Genomic DNA, 15,561 nt, shown 5'->3' with positions numbered 1-15,561 from the left:
TCTTGCTGTGGGTCTGGCCCGGATGTTGCTCCAAAGTGTTCCTATGGGCTGTCCTGCCACAACCGGGTGGATAGGTCCACTGCTCAAAGCCCGTCCGTGCAAAGTCAAAGGGCTAGATCCTGTGGTCAAACGCTACAGGGTTAGGCGGGACGGGGGCCCTGGGGGGTAGCAATGCCACCCGAGCATCGTACCGGGCCCCCATACATGTGGGGTGGTGTGGTGGCATGTCCGAAGAGGCGGCACGCGTCTCCGGGGATGCCCCCCCTCACGAACGGCGATGACACGGTAGTAGACGTTCTGCGGTAACGATGCGGCGTGAATATTATTAAATACTCGGAGCGCGATAAAATCATGAGTTTTTTACACGACGCGGGCACATGTGCTGTAGGACTGATGGTAATTTTCATAATTGTTCGTGATGGAGTAGTATCTGAACAATTCCCTCTATGCGGATTGCTCTTCGCGTGTCTACGACTGTGGCCGGCAGCCTCCGGGGGCTAGCATGCCGCCAAATCTTGCGTAGGCGGCCTCTCACAAGTCTGGAAGTGTTGTGGCGGGTGCAAACGCCCGGCACGCGTCTCTGGGGTGTGTCCCCCCTCACGGACGGCGCCGCCGCCGGCACCTGGAGGGGGGAAACGGACGCGTCGGGTCTACACGGAGGGGATCTTGCTGTGGGTCTGGCCCGGATGTTGCTCCAAAGTGTTCCTATGAGCTGACCTGCCACAACCGGGTGGATAGGTCCACTGCTCAAAGCCCGTCCGTGCAAAGTCAAAGGGCTAGATCCCGTGGTCAAACGCTACAGGGTTAGGCGGGACGGGGGCCCTGGGGGGTAGCAATGCCACCCGAGCATCGTACCGGGCCCCCATACATGCGGGGCTGTGTGGTGGCATGTCCGAAGAGGCAACACGCGTCTCCGGGGGGTGCCCCCCTCACGAACGGCGATGACACGGTAGTAGACGTTCTGCGGTAACGATGCGGCGTGAATATCATTAAATACTCGGAGCGCGATAAAATCATGAGTTTTTTACACAACGCGGGCACATGTGCTGTAGGACTGATGATAATTTTCATAATTGTTCGTGATGGAGTAGTATCTGAACAATTCCCTCTATGCGGATTGCTCTTCGCGTGTCTACGACTGTGGCCGGCGGCCTCCGGGGGCTAGCATGCCGCCAAATCTTGCGAAGGCGGCCTCTCACAAGTCTGGAAGTGTTGTGGCGGGTGCAAACGCCCGGCACGCGTCTCCGGGGTGTGCCCCCCTCACGGACGGCGCCGCCGCCGGCACCTGGAGGGGGGAAACGGACGCGTCGGGTCTACACGGAGGGGATCTTGCTGTGGGTCTGGCCCGGATGTTGCTCCAAAGTGTTCCTATGGGCTGTCCTGCCACAACCGGGTGGATAGGTCCACTGCTCAAAGCCCGTCCGTGCAAAGTCAAAGGGCTAGATCCTGTGGTCAAACGCTACAGGGTTAGGCGGGACGGGGGCCCTGGGGGGTAGCAATGCCACCCGAGCATCGTACCGGGCCCCCATACATGTGGGGTGGTGTGGTGGCATGTCCGAAGAGGCGGCACGCGTCTCCGGGGGGTGCCCCCCCTCACGAACGGCGATGACACGGTAGTAGACGTTCTGCGGTAACGATGCGGCGTAAAATATTATTAAATACTCGGAGCGCGATAAAATCATGAGTTTTTTACACGACGCGGGCACATGTGCTGTAGGACTGATGGTAATTTTCATAATTGTTCGTGATGGAGTAGTATCTGAACAATTCCCTCTATGCGGATTGCTCTTCGCGTGTCTACGACTGTGGCCGGCGGCCTCCGGGGGCTAGCATGCCGCCAAATCTTGCCTAGGCGGCCTCTCACAAGTCTGGAAGTGTTGTGGCGGGTGCAAACGCCCGGCACGCGTCTCCGGGGTGTGTCCCCCCTCACGGACGGCGCCGCCGCCGGCACCTGGAGGGGGGAAACGGACGCGTCGTGTCTACACGGAGGGGATCTTGCTGTGGGTCTGGCCCGGATGTTGCTCCAAAGTGTTCCTATGAGCTGACCTGCCACAACCGGGTGGATAGGTCCACTGCTCAAAGCCCGTCCGTGCAAAGTCAAAGGGCTAGATCCCGTGGTCAAACGCTACAGGGTTAGGCGGGACGGGGGCCCTGGGGGGTAGCAATGCCACCCGAGCATCGTACCGGGCCCCCATACATGCGGGGCGGTGTGGTGGCATGTCCGAAGAGGCAACACGCGTCTTCGGGGGGTGCCCCCCTCACGAACGGCGATGACACGGTAGTAGACGTTCTGCGGTAACGATGCGGCGTGAATATTATTAAATACTCGGAGCGCGATAAAATCATGAGTTTTTTACACAACGCGGGCACATGTGCTGTAGGACTGATGGTAATTTTCATAATTGTTCGTGATGGAGTAGTATCTGAACAATTCCCTCTATGCGGATTGCTCTTCGCGTGTCTACGACTGTGGCCGGCGGCCTCCGGGGGCTAGCATGCCGCCAAATCTTGCGAAGGCGGCCTCTCACAAGTCTGGAAGTGTTGTGGCGGGTGCAAACGCCCGGCACGCGTCTCCGGGGTGTGCCCCCCCCTCACGGACGGCGCCGCCGCCGGCACCTGGAGGGGGGAAACGGACGCGTCGGGTCTACATGGAGGGGATCTTGCTGTGGGTCTGGCCCGGATGTTGCTCCAAAGTGTTCCTACGGGCTGACCTACCACAACTGGGTGGATAGGTCCACTGCTCAAAGCCCGTCCGTGAAAAGTCAAAGGGCTAGATCACGTGGTCAAACGCTACAGGGTTAGGCGGGACGGGGGCCCTGGGGGGTAGCAATGCCACCCGAGCGTCGCACCGGGCCCCCATACAGCGGGGTGGTGTGGTGGCATGGCCGAAGAGGCGGCACGCGTCTCCGGGGGGTGCCCCCCTCACGAACGGCGATGACACGGTAGTAGACGTTCTGCGGTAACGATGCGGCGTGAATATTATTAAATACTCGGAGCGCGATAAAATCATGATTTTTTACACGACGCGGGCACATGTGCTGTAGGACTGATGGTAATTTTTCATAATTGTTCGTGATGGAGTAGTATCTGAACAATTCCCTCTATGCGGATTGCTCTTCGCGTGTCTACGACTGTGGCCGGCGGCCTACGGGGGCTAGCATGCCGCCAAATCTTGCGAAGGCGGCCTCTCACAAGTCTGGAAGTGTTGTGGCGGGTGCAAACGCCCGGCACGCGTCTCCGGGGTGTGCCCCCCCTCACGGACGGCGCCGCCGCCGGCACCTGGAGGGGGGAAACGGACGTGTCGGGTCTACACGGGGGGTATCTTGCTGTGGGTCTGGCCCGGATGTTGCTCCAAAGTGTTCCTATGGGCTGTCCTGCCACAACCGGGTGGATAGGTCCACTGCTCAAAGCCCGTCCGTGCAAAGTCAAAGGGCTAGATCCCGTGGTCAAACGCTACAGGGTTAGGCGGGACGGGGGCCCTGGGGGGTAGCAATGCCACCCGAGCGTCGCACCGGGCCCTCATACATGCGGGGAGGTGTGGTGGCATGTCCGAAGAGGCGGCACGTGTCTCCGGGGGGTGCCCCCCCTCACGAACGGCTATGACACGCTAGTAGACGTTCTGCGGTAACGATGCGCCGTGAATATTATTAAATACTCGGAGCGCGATAAAATCATGATTTTTTACACGACGCGGGCACATGTGCTGTAGGACTAATGGTAATTTTTCATAATTGTTCGTGATGGAGTAGTATCTGAACAATTCCCTCTATGCGGATTGCTCTTCGCGTGTCTACGACTGTGGCCGGCGGCCTCCGGGGGCTAGCATGCCGCCAAATTATGCGTAGGAGGCCTCTCACAAGTCTGGAAGTGTTGTGGCGGGTGCAAACGCCCGGCACGCGTCTCCGGGGTGTACCCCCCCTCACGGACGGCGCCGCCGCCTGCACCTGGAGGGGGGAAACGGACGCGTCGGGTCTACACGGAGGGGATCTTGCTGTGGGTCTGGCCCGGATGTTGCTCCAAAGCGTTCCTATGAGCTGACCTGCCACAACCGGGTGGATAGGTCCACTGCTCAAAGCCCGTCCGTGCAAAGTCAAAGGGCTAGATCCCGTGGTCAAACGCTACAGGGTTAGGCGGGACGGGGGCCCTGGGGGTAGCAATGCCAGCCGAGCATCGTACCGGGCCCCCATACATGCGGGGTGGTGTGGTGGCATGTCCGAAGAGGCGGCACGCGTCTCCGGGGGGTACCCCCCCTCACGAACGGCGATGACACGGTAGTAGACGTTCTGCGGTAACGATGCGGCGTGAATATTATTAAATACTCGGAGCGCGATAAAATCATGAGTTTTTTACACGACGCGGGCACATGTGTTGTAGGACTGATGGTAATTTTCATAATTGTTCATGATGGAGTAGTATCTGAACAATTCCTTCTATGCGGATTGCTCTTCGCGTGTCTACGAATGTGGCCGGCGGCCTCCGGGGGCTAGCATGCCGCCAAATCTTGCGTAGGCGGCCTCTCACAAGTCTGGAAGTGTTGTGGCGGGTGCAAACGCCCGGCACGCGTCTCCGGGGTGTGTCCCCCCTCACGGACGGCGCCGCCGCCGGCACCTAGAGGGGGGAAACGGACGCGTCGGGTCTACACGGAGGGGATCTTGCTGTGGGTCTGGCCCGGATGTTGCTCCAAAGTGTTCCTATGAGCTGACCTGCCACAACCGGGTGGATAGGTCCACTGCTCAAAGCCCGTCCGTGCAAAGTCAAAGGGCTAGATCCCGTGGTCAAACGCTACAGGGTTAGGCGGGACGGGGGCCCTGGGGGGTAGCAATGCCACCCGAGCATCGTACCGGGCCCCCATACATGCGGGGTGGTGTGGTGGCATGTCCGAAGAGGCAACACGCGTCTCCGGGGGTGCCCCCCCTCACGAACGGCGATGACACGGTAGTAGACGTTCTGCGCTAACGATGCGGCGTGAATATTATTAAATACTCGGAGCGCGATAAAATCATGAGTTTTTTACACAACGCGGGCACATGTGCTGTAGGACTGATGGTAATTTTCATAATTGTTCGTGATGGAGTAGTATCTGAACAATTCCCTCTATGCAGATTGCTCTTCGCGTGTCTACGACTGTGGCCGGCGGCCTCCGGGGGCTAGCATGCCGCCAAATCTTGCGAAGGCGGCCTCTCACAAGTCTGGAAGTGTTGTGGCGGGTGCAAACGCCCGGCACGCGTCTCCGGTGTGTGCCCCCCCTCACGGACGGCGCCGCCGCCGGCACCTGGAGGGGGGAAACGGACGCGTCGGGTCTACACGGAGGGGATCTTGCTGTGGGTCTGGCCCGGATGTTGCTCCAAAGTGTTCCTATGGGCTGTCCTGCCACAACCGGGTGGATAGGTCCACTGCTCAAAGCCCGTCCGTGCAAAGTCAAAGGGCTAGATCCTGTGGTCAAACGCTACAGGGTTAGGCGGGACGGGGGCCCTGGGGGGTAGCAATGCCACCCGAGCATCGTACCGGGCCCCCATACATGTGGGGTGGTGTGGTGGCATGTCCGAAGAGGCGGCACGCGTCTCCGGGGATGCCCCCCCTCACGAACGGCGATGACACGGTAGTAGACGTTCTGCGGTAACGATGCGGCGTGAATATTATTAAATACTCGGAGCGCGATAAAATCATGAGTTTTTTACACGACGCGGGCACATGTGCTGTAGGACTGATGGTAATTTTCATAATTGTTCGTGATGGAGTAGTATCTGAACAATTCCCTCTATGCGGATTGCTCTTCGCGTGTCTACGACTGTGGCCGGCAGCCTCCGGGGGCTAGCATGCCGCCAAATCTTGCGTAGGCGGCCTCTCACAAGTCTGGAAGTGTTGTGGCGGGTGCAAACGCCCGGCACGCGTCTCTGGGGTGTGTCCCCCCTCACGGACGGCGCCGCCGCCGGCACCTGGAGGGGGGAAACGGACGCGTCGGGTCTACACGGAGGGGATCTTGCTGTGGGTCTGGCCCGGATGTTGCTCCAAAGTGTTCCTATGAGCTGACCTGCCACAACCGGGTGGATAGGTCCACTGCTCAAAGCCCGTCCGTGCAAAGTCAAAGGGCTAGATCCCGTGGTCAAACGCTACAGGGTTAGGCGGGACGGGGGCCCTGGGGGGTAGCAATGCCACCCGAGCATCGTACCGGGCCCCCATACATGCGGGGCTGTGTGGTGGCATGTCCGAAGAGGCAACACGCGTCTCCGGGGGGTGCCCCCCTCACGAACGGCGATGACACGGTAGTAGACGTTCTGCGGTAACGATGCGGCGTGAATATCATTAAATACTCGGAGCGCGATAAAATCATGAGTTTTTTACACAACGCGGGCACATGTGCTGTAGGACTGATGATAATTTTCATAATTGTTCGTGATGGAGTAGTATCTGAACAATTCCCTCTATGCGGATTGCTCTTCGCGTGTCTACGACTGTGGCCGGCGGCCTCCGGGGGCTAGCATGCCGCCAAATCTTGCGAAGGCGGCCTCTCACAAGTCTGGAAGTGTTGTGGCGGGTGCAAACGCCCGGCACGCGTCTCCGGGGTGTGCCCCCCTCACGGACGGCGCCGCCGCCGGCACCTGGAGGGGGGAAACGGACGCGTCGGGTCTACACGGAGGGGATCTTGCTGTGGGTCTGGCCCGGATGTTGCTCCAAAGTGTTCCTATGGGCTGTCCTGCCACAACCGGGTGGATAGGTCCACTGCTCAAAGCCCGTCCGTGCAAAGTCAAAGGGCTAGATCCTGTGGTCAAACGCTACAGGGTTAGGCGGGACGGGGGCCCTGGGGGGTAGCAATGCCACCCGAGCATCGTACCGGGCCCCCATACATGTGGGGTGGTGTGGTGGCATGTCCGAAGAGGCGGCACGCGTCTCCGGGGGGTGCCCCCCCTCACGAACGGCGATGACACGGTAGTAGACGTTCTGCGGTAACGATGCGGCGTAAAATATTATTAAATACTCGGAGCGCGATAAAATCATGAGTTTTTTACACGACGCGGGCACATGTGCTGTAGGACTGATGGTAATTTTCATAATTGTTCGTGATGGAGTAGTATCTGAACAATTCCCTCTATGCGGATTGCTCTTCGCGTGTCTACGACTGTGGCCGGCGGCCTCCGGGGGCTAGCATGCCGCCAAATCTTGCCTAGGCGGCCTCTCACAAGTCTGGAAGTGTTGTGGCGGGTGCAAACGCCCGGCACGCGTCTCCGGGGTGTGTCCCCCCTCACGGACGGCGCCGCCGCCGGCACCTGGAGGGGGGAAACGGACGCGTCGTGTCTACACGGAGGGGATCTTGCTGTGGGTCTGGCCCGGATGTTGCTCCAAAGTGTTCCTATGAGCTGACCTGCCACAACCGGGTGGATAGGTCCACTGCTCAAAGCCCGTCCGTGCAAAGTCAAAGGGCTAGATCCCGTGGTCAAACGCTACAGGGTTAGGCGGGACGGGGGCCCTGGGGGGTAGCAATGCCACCCGAGCATCGTACCGGGCCCCCATACATGCGGGGCGGTGTGGTGGCATGTCCGAAGAGGCAACACGCGTCTTCGGGGGGTGCCCCCCTCACGAACGGCGATGACACGGTAGTAGACGTTCTGCGGTAACGATGCGGCGTGAATATTATTAAATACTCGGAGCGCGATAAAATCATGAGTTTTTTACACAACGCGGGCACATGTGCTGTAGGACTAATGGTAATTTTCATAATTGTTCGTGATGGAGTAGTATCTGAACAATTCCCTCTATGCGGATTGCTCTTCGCGTGTCTACGACTGTGGCCGGCGGCCTCCGGGGGCTAGCATGCCGCCAAATCTTGCGAAGGCGGCCTCTCACAAGTCTGGAAGTGTTGTGGCGGGTGCAAACGCCCGGCACGCGTCTCCGGGGTGTGCCCCCCCCTCACGGACGGCGCCGCCGCCGGCACCTGGAGGGGGGAAACGGACGCGTCGGGTCTACATGGAGGGGATCTTGCTGTGGGTCTGGCCCGGATGTTGCTCCAAAGTGTTCCTACGGGCTGACCTACCACAACTGGGTGGATAGGTCCACTGCTCAAAGCCCGTCCGTGAAAAGTCAAAGGGCTAGATCACGTGGTCAAACGCTACAGGGTTAGGCGGGACGGGGGCCCTGGGGGGTAGCAATGCCACCCGAGCGTCGCACCGGGCCCCCATACAGCGGGGTGGTGTGGTGGCATGGCCGAAGAGGCGGCACGCGTCTCCGGGGGGTGCCCCCCTCACGAACGGCGATGACACGGTAGTAGACGTTCTGCGGTAACGATGCGGCGTGAATATTATTAAATACTCGGAGCGCGATAAAATCATGATTTTTTACACGACGCGGGCACATGTGCTGTAGGACTGATGGTAATTTTTCATAATTGTTCGTGATGGAGTAGTATCTGAACAATTCCCTCTATGCGGATTGCTCTTCGCGTGTCTACGACTGTGGCCGGCGGCCTCCGGGGGCTAGCATGCCGCCAAATCTTGCGTAGGCGGCCTCTCACAAGTCTGGAAGTGTTGTGGCGGGTGCAAACGCCCGGCACGCGTCTCCGGGGTGTGCCCCCCCTCACGGACGGCGCCGCCGCCGGCACCTGGAGGGGGGAAACGGACGCGTCGGGTCTACACGGAGGGGATCTTGCTGTGGGTCTGGCCCGGATGTTGCTCCAAAGTGTTCCTATGAGCTGACCTGCCACAACCGGGTGGATAGGTCCACTGCTCAAAGCCCGTCCGTGCAAAGTCAAAGGGCTAGATCCCGTGGTCAAACGCTACAGGGTTAGGCGGGACGGGGGCCCTGGGGGGTAGCAATGCCACCCGAGCATCGTACCGGGCCCCCATACATGCGGGGTGGTGTGGTGGCATGTCCGAAGAGGCGACACGCGTCTCCGGGTGGTGCCCCCCCTCACGAACGGCGATGACACGGTAGTAGACGTTCTGCGGTAACGATGCGGCGTGAATATTATTAAATACTCGGAGCGCGATAAAATCATGAGTTTTTTACACGACGCGGGCACATGTGCTGTAGGACTGATGGTAATTTTCATAATTGTTCGTGATGGAGTAGTATCTGAACAATTCCCTCTATGCGGATTGCTCTTCGCGTGTCTACGACTGTGGCCGGCGGCCTCCGGGGGCTAGCATGCCGCCAAATCTTGCGAAGGCGGTTTCTGACAAGTCTGGAAGTGTTGTGGCCGGTGCAAACGCCCGGCACGCGTCTCCGGGGTGTGCCCCCCCTCACGAACGGCGCCGCCGCCGGCACCTGGAGGGGGAAACGGACGCGTCGGGTCTACACGGAGGGGATCTTGCTGTGGGTCTGGCCCGGATGTTGCTCCAAAGTGTTCCTATGGGCTGTCCTGCCACAACCCGGTGGATAGGTCCACTGCTCAAAGCCCGTCCGTGCAAAGTCAACGGGCTAGATCCCGTGGTCAAACGATACAGGGTTAGGCGGGACGGGGGCCCTGGGGGGTAGCAATGCCACCCGAGCGTCGCACCGGGCCCCCATACATGCAGTGTGGTGTGGTGGCATGTCCGAAGAGGCGGCACGTGTCTCCGGGGGGTGCCCCCCCTCACGAACGGCTATGACACGCTAGTAGACGTTCTGCGGTAACGATGCGGCGTGAATATTATTAAATACTCGGAGCGCGATAAAATCATGAGTTTTTTACACGACGCGGGCACATGTGCAGTAGGACTGATGGTAATTTTCATAATTGTTCGTGATGGAGTAGTATCTGAACAATTCCCTCTATGCGGATTGCTCTTCGCGTGTCTACGACTGTGGCCGGCGGCCTCCGGGGGCTAGCATGCCGCCAAATCTTGCGTAGGCGGCCTCTCACAAGTCTGGAAGTGTTGTGGCGGGTGCAAACGCCCGGCACGCGTCTCCGGGGTGTGCCCCCCTCACGGACGGCGCCGCCGCCGGCACCTGGAGGGGGGAAACGGACGCGTCGGGTCTACACGGAGGGGATCTTGCTGTGGGTCTGGCCCGGATGTTGCTCCAAAGTGTTCCTATGGGCTGACCTACCACAACCGGGTGGATAGGTCCACTGCTCAAAGCCCGTCCGTGAAAAGTCAAAGGGCTAGATCCCGTGGTCAAACGCTACAGGGTTAGGCGGGACGGGGGCCCTGGGGGGTAGCAATGCCACCCGAGCGTCGCACCGGGCCCCCATACATGCGGGGTGGTGTGGTGGCATGTCCGAAGAGGCGGCACGCGTCTCCGGGGGGTGCCCCCCCTCACGAACGGCGATGACACGGTAGTAGACGTTCTGCGGTAACGATGCGGCGTGAATATTATTAAATACTCGGAGCGCGATAAAATCATGATTTTTTACACGACGCGGGCACATGTGCTGTAGGACTGATGGTAATTTTCATAATTGTTCGTGATGGAGTAGTATCTGAACAATTCCCTCTATGCGGATTGCTCTTCGCGTGTCTACGACTGTGGCCGGCGGCCTCCGGGGGCTAGCATGCCGCCAAATCTTGCGAAGGCGGTTTCTGACAAGTCTGGAAGTGTTCTGGCCGGTGCAAACGCCCGGCACGCGTCTCCGGGGTGTGCCCCCCCTCACGGACGGCGCCGCCGCCGGCACCTGGAGGGGGGAAACGGACGCGTCGGGTCTACACGGAGGGGATCTTGCTGTGGGTCTGGCCCGGATGTTGCTCCAAAGTGTTCCTATGGGCTGTCCTGCCACAACCGGGTGGATAGGTCCACTGCTCAAAGCCCGTCCGTGCAAAGTCAAAGGGCTAGATCCCGTGGTCAAATGATACAGGGTTAGTCGGGACGGGGGCCCTGGGGGGTAGCAATGCCACCCGAGCGTCGCACCGGGCCCCCATACATGCAGTGTGGTGTGGTGGCATGTCCGAAGAGGCGGCACGTGTCTCCGGGGGGTGCCCCCTCACTAACGGCTATGACACGCTAGTAGACGTTCTGCGGTAACGATGCGGCGTGAATATTATTAAATACTCGGAGCGCGATAAAATCATGATTTTTTACACGACGCGGGCACATGTGCTGTAGGACTGATGGTAATTTTTCATAATTGTTCGTGATGGAGTAGTATCTGAACAATTCCCTCTATGCGGATTGCTCTTCGCGTGTCTACGACTGTGGCCGGCGGCCTCCGGGGGCTAGCATGCCGCCAAATCTTGCGTAGGCGGCCTCTCACAAGTCTGGAAGTGTTGTGGCGGGTGCAAACGCCCGGCACGCGTCTCCGGGGTGTGCCCCCCCTCACGGACGGCGCCGCCGCCGGCACCTGGAGGGGGGAAACGGACGCGTCGGGTCTACACGGAGGGGATCTTGCTGTGGGTCTGGCCCGGATGTTGCTCCAAAGTGTTCCTATGAGCTGACCTGCCACAACCGGGTGGATAGGTCCACTGCTCAAAGCCCGTCCGTGCAAAGTCAAAGGGCTAGATCCCGTGGTCAAACGCTACAGGGTTAGGCGGGACGGGGGCCCTGGGGGGTAGCAATGCCACCCGAGCATCGTACCGGGCCCCCATACATGCGGGGTGGTGTGGTGGCATGTCCGAAGAGGCGACACGCGTCTCCGGGTGGTGCCCCCCCTCACGAACGGCGATGACACGGTAGTAGACGTTCTGCGGTAACGATGCGGCGTGAATATTATTAAATACTCGGAGCGCGATAAAATCATGAGTTTTTTACACGACGCGGGCACATGTGCTGTAGGACTGATGGTAATTTTCATAATTGTTCGTGATGGAGTAGTATCTGAACAATTCCCTCTATGCGGATTGCTCTTCGCGTGTCTACGACTGTGGCCGGCGGCCTCCGGGGGCTAGCATGCCGCCAAATCTTGCGAAGGCGGTTTCTGACAAGTCTGGAAGTGTTGTGGCCGGTGCAAACGCCCGGCACGCGTCTCCGGGGTGTGCCCCCCCTCACGAACGGCGCCGCCGCCGGCACCTGGAGGGGGAAACGGACGCGTCGGGTCTACACGGAGGGGATCTTGCTGTGGGTCTGGCCCGGATGTTGCTCCAAAGTGTTCCTATGGGCTGTCCTGCCACAACCCGGTGGATAGGTCCACTGCTCAAAGCCCGTCCGTGCAAAGTCAACGGGCTAGATCCCGTGGTCAAACGATACAGGGTTAGGCGGGACGGGGGCCCTGGGGGGTAGCAATGCCACCCGAGCGTCGCACCGGGCCCCCATACATGCAGTGTGGTGTGGTGGCATGTCCGAAGAGGCGGCACGTGTCTCCGGGGGGTGCCCCCCCTCACGAACGGCTATGACACGCTAGTAGACGTTCTGCGGTAACGATGCGGCGTGAATATTATTAAATACTCGGAGCGCGATAAAATCATGAGTTTTTTACACGACGCGGGCACATGTGCAGTAGGACTGATGGTAATTTTCATAATTGTTCGTGATGGAGTAGTATCTGAACAATTCCCTCTATGCGGATTGCTCTTCGCGTGTCTACGACTGTGGCCGGCGGCCTCCGGGGGCTAGCATGCCGCCAAATCTTGCGTAGGCGGCCTCTCACAAGTCTGGAAGTGTTGTGGCGGGTGCAAACGCCCGGCACGCGTCTCCGGGGTGTGCCCCCCTCACGGACGGCGCCGCCGCCGGCACCTGGAGGGGGGAAACGGACGCGTCGGGTCTACACGGAGGGGATCTTGCTGTGGGTCTGGCCCGGATGTTGCTCCAAAGTGTTCCTATGGGCTGACCTACCACAACCGGGTGGATAGGTCCACTGCTCAAAGCCCGTCCGTGAAAAGTCAAAGGGCTAGATCCCGTGGTCAAACGCTACAGGGTTAGGCGGGACGGGGGCCCTGGGGGGTAGCAATGCCACCCGAGCGTCGCACCGGGCCCCCATACATGCGGGGTGGTGTGGTGGCATGTCCGAAGAGGCGGCACGCGTCTCCGGGGGGTGCCCCCCCTCACGAACGGCGATGACACGGTAGTAGACGTTCTGCGGTAACGATGCGGCGTGAATATTATTAAATACTCGGAGCGCGATAAAATCATGATTTTTACACGACGCGGGCACATGTGCTGTAGGACTGATGGTAATTTTCATAATTGTTCGTGATGGAGTAGTATCTGAACAATTCCCTCTATGCGGATTGCTCTTCGCGTGTCTACGACTGTGGCCGGCGGCCTCCGGGGGCTAGCATGCCGCCAAATCTTGCGAAGGCGGTTTCTGACAAGTCTGGAAGTGTTCTGGCCGGTGCAAACGCCCGGCACGCGTCTCCGGGGTGTGCCCCCCCTCACGGACGGCGCCGCCGCCGGCACCTGGAGGGGGGAAACGGACGCGTCGGGTCTACACGGAGGGGATCTTGCTGTGGGTCTGGCCCGGATGTTGCTCCAAAGTGTTCCTATGGGCTGTCCTGCCACAACCGGGTGGATAGGTCCACTGCTCAAAGCCCGTCCGTGCAAAGTCAAAGGGCTAGATCCTGTGGTCAAACGCTACAGGGTTAGGCGGGACGGGGGCCCTGGGGGGTAGCAATGCCACCCGAGCATCGTACCGGGCCCCCATACATGTGGGGTGGTGTGGTGGCATGTCCGAAGAGGCGGCACGCGTCTCCGGGGGGTGCCCCCCCTCACGAACGGCGATGACACGGTAGTAGACGTTCTGCGGTAACGATGCGGCGTGAATATTATTAAATACTCGGAGCGCGATAAAATCATGAGTTTTTTACACGACGCGGGCACATGTGCTGTAGGACTGATGGTAATTTTCATAATTGTTCGTGATGGAGTAGTATCTGAACAATTCCCTCTATGCGGATTGCTCTTCGCGTGTCTACGACTGTGGCCGGCGGCCTCCGGGGGCTAGCATGCCGCCAAATCTTGCGTAGGCGGCCTCTCACAAGTCTGGAAGTGTTGTGGCGGGTGCAAACGCCCGGCACGCGTCTCCGGGGTGTGTCCCCCCTCACGGACGGCGCCGCCGCCGGCACCTGGAGGGGGGAAATGGACGCGTCGTGTCTACACGGAGGGGATCTTGCTGTGGGTCTGGCCCGGATGTTGCTCCAAAGTGTTCCTATGCGCTGACCTGCCACAACCGGGTGGATAGGTCCACTGCTCAAAGCCCGTCCGTGCAAAGTCAAAGGGCTAGATCCCGTGGTCAAACGCTACAGGGTTAGGCGGGACGGGTTCCCTGGGGGGTAGCAATGCCACCCGAGCGTCGCACCGGGCCCCCATACATGCGGGGCGGTGTGGTGGCATGTCCGAAGAGGCAACACGCGTCTCCGGGGGGTGCCCCCCTCACGAACGGCGATGACACGGTAGTAGACGTTCTGCGGTAACGATGCGGCGTGAATATTATTAAATACTCGGAGCGCGATAAAATCATGAGTTTTTTACACAACGCGGGCACATGTGCTGTAGGACTGATGGTAATTTTCATAATTGTTCGTGATGGAGTAGTATCTGAACAATTCCCTCTATGCGGATTGCTCTTCGCGTGTCTACGACTGTGGCCGGCGGCCTCCGGGGGCTAGCATGCCGCCAAATCTTGCGAAGGCGGCCTCTCACAAGTCTGGAAGTGTTGTGGCGGGTGCAAACGCCCGGCACGCGTCTCCGGGGTGTGCCCCCCTCACGGACGGCGCCGCCGCCGGCACCTGGAGGGGGGAAACGGACGCGTCGGGTCTACACGGAGGGGATCTTGCTGTGGGTCTGGCCCGGATGTTGCTCCAAAGTGTTCCTATGGGCTGTCCTGCCACAACCGGGTGGATAGGTCCACTGCTCAAAGCCCGTCCGTGCAAAGTCAAAGGGCTAGATCCTGTGGTCAAACGCTACAGGGTTAGGCGGGACGGGGGCCCTGGGGGGTAGCAATGCCACCCGAGCATCGTACCGGGCCCCCATACATGTGGGGTGGTGTGGTGGCATGTTCGAAGAGGCGGCACGCGTCTCCGGGGGGTGCCCCCCCTCACGAACGGCGATGACACGGTAGTAGACGTTCTGCGGTAACGATGCGGCGTGAATATTATTAAATACTCGGAGCGCGATAAAATCATGAGTTTTTTACACGACGCGGGCACATGTGCTGTAGGACTGATGGTAATTTTCATAATTGTTCGTGATGGAGTAGTATCTGAACAATTCCCTCTATGCGGATTGCTCTTCGCGTGTCTACGACTGTGGCCGGCGGCCTCCGGGGGCTAGCATGCCGCCAAATCTTGCGTAGGCGGCCTCTCACAAGTCTGGAAGTGTTGTGGCGGGTGCAAACGCCCGGCACGCGTCTCCGGGGTGTGTCCCCCCTCACGGACGGCGCCGCCGCCGGCACCTGGAGGGGGGAAACGGACGCGTCGTGTCTACACGGAGGGGATCTTGCTGTGGGTCTGGCCCGGATGTTGCTCCAAAGTGTTCCTATGAGCTGACCTGCCACAACCGGGTGGATAGGTCCACTGCTCAAAGCCCGTCCGTGCAAAGTCAAAGGGCTAGATCCCGTGGTCAAACGCTACAGGGTTAGGCGGGACGGGTTCCCTGGGGGGTAGCAATGCCACCCGAGCGTCGCACCGGGCCCCCATACATGCGGGGCGGTGTGGTGGCATGTCCGAAGAGGCAACACGCGTCTCCGGGGGGTGCCCCCCTCACGAACGGCGATGACACGGT

The sequence above is a fragment of the Aegilops tauschii genome, chromosome 6 (assembly GCF_002575655.3).
Source record: "Aegilops tauschii subsp. strangulata cultivar AL8/78 chromosome 6, Aet v6.0, whole genome shotgun sequence".
NCBI lineage: Eukaryota > Viridiplantae > Streptophyta > Magnoliopsida > Poales > Poaceae > Aegilops > Aegilops tauschii.
The sequence above is the reverse complement of the archived record's forward strand: the minus strand, read 5'-3'. Positions refer to the sequence as shown.